The sequence below is a fragment of the Coptis chinensis genome, chromosome 2 (genome assembly GCF_015680905.1).
Source record: "Coptis chinensis isolate HL-2020 chromosome 2, ASM1568090v1, whole genome shotgun sequence".
NCBI lineage: Eukaryota > Viridiplantae > Streptophyta > Magnoliopsida > Ranunculales > Ranunculaceae > Coptis > Coptis chinensis.
The window spans coordinates 104,295,294-104,299,927 of NC_141457.1; the positions used below are offsets into that span (position 1 = coordinate 104,295,294).

Consider the following 4,634-nt stretch of genomic DNA (forward strand, 5'->3'; position numbering starts at 1 on the left):
TTTGAGTTTATATGTCTTTTAATTTGAGTTTGTATGTTTTTTAATTTGAGTATTTTAATTTGTCTTTTAATTAATGACGTACTTTAATTTTAGTTTGTATTTTAATTTTAATTAGAATGTACTTTAATTGAATATTTTCTTTTAATTTAAAGTTGATACTTTTATCATTCCAAAAAAATTTGTATTTTCAAAATTCTCATATACAGAAATCCTTTCATAAAACCACAAATACATAGAAATAAACTTGGAACACAAATACATAGAAATTGAAACGATAAATAAACACAAAGTCTAAATGAAGTGCAAATAAAAATAGAAATCAAGTCCGCCACTACTCCACAAATGCTCGACCAAGTCATTCTTCAATCTATCATGAACAACTTTTGAATGAACCCTCTCGACGCCCGATGCCCAACGAGATAGAACAAAGTGGCGTTGATCTTCGAGAGCACCTTCTCTACTTGGTATTTCCAAATCGAATATCTTGCGGGGATATCCGTTTAGCGTTCATCTTCCACAATCATATTGTGTAAAATAATGCAAGCCCTCATAACAAGAGCCATGTTCTCCAAATACCATAACCTCGCGGACGATTCGCTAAAATAGCCTAACGCTGATAATATACCAAACGCCAGCTCTATGTCTTTTCTAGCGACTTCTTGCTTCTTTGCAAAATATTTGTCTTGTGCAATAGTCGGTTTAGCAATCGTTTGAATCAAAGTGGCATAATTAGGATAAATACCGTCACCCAGTAATAGCCCATATCATAATGATGGTCATTCACAAAGTAGTTACAAGGAATAGCTTCATCATTGACTATATCATCAAATATTGGTGAGCGGTCAAGCACATTAAGATCATTGTGAGAACCCGCCATTCCAAAAAAAGCATGCCAAATCCATGCGTCACGATCGGCAATTGCCTCCAAAATCACTGTTGGTTTATGCTTATGGCCAGTGTGAGACCCTTGCCACGCGGATAGGCAATTCTTCCATTGCCAGTGCATGCAATCAATGCTTCCTAGCATTCCAGGCCATCCGCGTTCCTTAGACTCTTTAAGCAAACGTTGAATATTTGCAGCATTTGGTTTGCGCAAGTATTCACCTCCAAAAATTCTAATAATTCCATCATAGAAATAGCGCATGCATTCATGAACAGTTGGCTCAGCAACATGTAACATATCATCTACTAGATCAGCGGTAGTCCCATAAGCAAGCATTCGTATAGCAACAATTACTTTTATTTTTGGGTTAATCCCAAACTTACCCGCACAATTAACTGTTTGTTGAAAATATGGTACATTATGATTAAAAAATGATTGAAAATACGAGTAAATAATGACCGACCCATCTGAGAAATCGGGCGCCGAAAGTCGGTCGTCACGAAAATATAGGATTTGGCGTGAAGTATTTAGCATTTACACGAGCGGTGTTGCCTCGTCTTGGCGATTCTTATATTTTCTTCCTTTCTTGAACCACCATGTGGTCTATAAGAAGACTCTCCTTCTTCTTGTATGATAAACTCGAGGCGATGTCAAACCAAAGGTAGAGCAATAGTCACTAATTTACGAGTTTTAACTGCAGTGTTATCATTTGAAGAGCTCGAGCTCGAACTCGAGCTTGATGAAGAATCAGAAGAAGATGAATGATCCATTGAAAAAATCTTCAAGAGTTTTGGTAGTGTTTTTTTTTTTTTTTTGCTCAAGGAGATGAGTTTAGATGAGAGGGAACATGAAAAATGAAGAGAACATCGCAAAACCAAGGGAGTTAAATGGTTATAGCACGCGGTTTCTGGAAACCCGCGCGGTTTTGGAAAAACCGCGTGGGCTTGGACCTGTCAGATTTACTTTAGTGGCGCGGTTTTGGCAAAACCGCGTGGGCTATATGGCGCGGTTTTGGCAAAACCGCGTAGTTGCTTGGTGTTTTTTTTATATTACTCCTGAAGTTGCTTGGTGTTTTTTTGGTTTGGTGTTTTTTTGGTTCAAAATTTTAGTGTTTTTTTGGTTGCACTGCTAAAGATGCTCTAAATGCATCAATGATTCAATGAATACAAACACGTTTTTTTGTTTTCCAAATAAATTCAATGAATGCAAAGACAAATGCAGCAAGACATTTTTTTTGTTAAATAAATACGGGAAGTCATTAAAATAAATTAAACCAATAAAATATAAGTAATCAAAATGAAATAAAATAATAAAAAAAAAAGAATTATTTTTTATTATGGCCAAAACAAGAAGCTCACATTTAAATCTCAATTAGTAGAGTATACCATAATTAACATGGACATTTAAATTGAACCAACCTTTTTTCTACCATCAAATACCCTTGATAAAATATTAAAATCAATTATTCAATTCCTTTAAGAAAGACTATTTGGTCATTTCAAATTTTAATACCTTTGATACCCTTAAGATTACATAGTCACTTAAGGATGTATGTGTAAATTTAGGTTGGAAATCAACTATACGCCCTTATTCAATTGTTCGTGGCTTACCATTCAGTAATTGCCAAATAAATACCTTTTATTCCGAAATTAAATTCAAGAAACCAATTGGCTCTTTTTTTCTTCTCTTCTTCTTCTCTCTCCCAAATCTCCATAATTTGCTCTCCCTTAAACTGAAAACCACAAAAACAAAAAACAAAACATACCTGATTGTCTCTCTACTGCCGACTATATGCGAACAAAAAAAAATTCGGTTTCAAAAGGTAATATATTTGTCCTCTATTTGATTACTTGATTTCATAAAACTCACGAATGTCAACCCTCACTTCTCCTTTCCAACTTCTTACCGATACTTTCCTCTTATCCGATAACTTCACATGTCAAAAAAAACACAAAGAAAGAAGTAAACATTTGAATAAGAAGAAGAAGAAGAAAAGAGAGAAAGATATATACATCTGCAAGGTTGAACCTGATTTGTTACCTTATGTAGTTGTTTTTTTTTTATATTGATTATTTTCCCTCAACATTCATTGTTAAGATAGATCCAGATGCAGCCTTCTTGAAGAATGAACAGTCTCCTGCACTCACGGTGTTGTCAACAGGTCATACGTTTTTATGCGGTAATATTTTGGTTTTTCTTCTTCTTATTATGGTAATATTCTCCTTTCGCTCTTTCAAACTAGAGACATTGAGTGCATTCTTTGATGGGATTCTCTTGCACACAGGAAACAAAAACCACTTTCATAGTAATACAAGTGAGTTAGAAGATTGTGTTATCATAGATAATCGGATGTTCAAAAGCATAGAGTTTATGATGTTTGAGACTGATCATATGGCTCCCTTAAGATTTAGTCGTTGTTCCACTAAGCACGATTTCTATTAAATGTTTGATTCCAAATCCTGCTGTACATTCATCGTAGGAGGTTGAAATGGATTATATTGGCAGTCGTGTTTTTTAATGGACAATTATCAGGTAAGCAAGGTTTGTTTTACCTTCTATGGAAACTAATTACACAAACAAACATATCATTACTACAGCTTATCTTCTTAATTTTTCATTGTTTTCGGTCTTCTTGGTAGGAACTGTGTATGGGAGTTTAGCAAAATCACAAACTGACATTCATTAGTAGTGTGAAGCTGATAGCTGGCATTAACAAGATTTCCTCACTTAGTATAGATGTTGGCCTCCCGGTTTGTTCTTGCTCTTTGACTGAATTTTTCTTATACTTTGTGAAGCACATTTGTTGTAGGGAATATTATCATTGTTGTTGTTGTTGTTGTTGTTGTTGTTGTCGTTGTCGTTGTTTTTTTTTAAAAAAAATAGAATAGTGGTCCACATTTTGAGACATGGAATGTTGGGGTTCTCAATATTTCGTTTCAATTTGTCGTTGATTTGAGTCACTAAGAGTGTAGAACCTTAGTGTGGGTGGTTGGGTTATACGTGATAACGCAAGTTGGTCTTTTAAGGCCCAAAAATGCAGCAAATATTTATACTGACATAAGAAAGTATGAGAGCAGCGTTACTGATTTTTTTTAATTAGCCTTTGTGCTAATATAATAATCGTTTTTTGTGCAGTGGTCAAAGCAGTTTTAGAGCAAAGTATGCCGCTTAGTAAATGGCAAGATACTACCAATCAAGATAGTTAAGAAGGGGATGTTCTTAAGGTTATGATCTTTCACTGAATTCCTTGGTTACCTACTGTACTTGTGAGCATCATTTATTAGGGTTCTATTCTTGAAAGTTGGATGGGAATGTTTCTGTGTAGTTATCTAAAAATTTCAAGTCTATGCATGTTCATCACAGTAATGAATTGGTCTATATCATACTTACAGGGTTTATAACTATTTGGTGTAAACTCGATCTACGAGTTCAATTGGAAGTAAATTTCCAAACGACTCCTTGATCCGCTACTCTTATGGTTAAGTATAACCTCAAGTAGAAACCCCCAGATCCCTTTGTGAGGATGTAATTCTTATTCTAACCATACACCCCATGCCATAGCACAGGTACCATCTTACAAACACATTTATACCATGTAGAGAATTAGTGACCAGAGTTTAAAAAGTTTCATTTGATAGACCTTGGTGTAAGTGAAACCCAGAAATTTCTTAGGAAACCATGGTCTATGTTTGACTCACGAGATTCTTAAGCACCCTTTTGATTTTTTGTGACCATTGTCTTCAGGATATGG

The 4,634-nt window shown here is 34.8% G+C and overlaps 1 long non-coding RNA gene across 1 annotated transcript; it reads left to right on the forward strand.

Moving 5' to 3' along the window:
• The first annotated feature begins 2,985 nt into the window (after positions 1-2,985).
• LOC147519977 (uncharacterized) lies at positions 2,986-4,108 on the forward strand. The gene is made up of 3 exons (XR_015214340.1): positions 2,986-3,415; positions 3,523-3,633; positions 4,019-4,108. It is a non-coding gene; the product is annotated as an uncharacterized LOC147519977 (long non-coding RNA).
• The last annotated feature ends 526 nt before the right edge of the window (positions 4,109-4,634 follow it).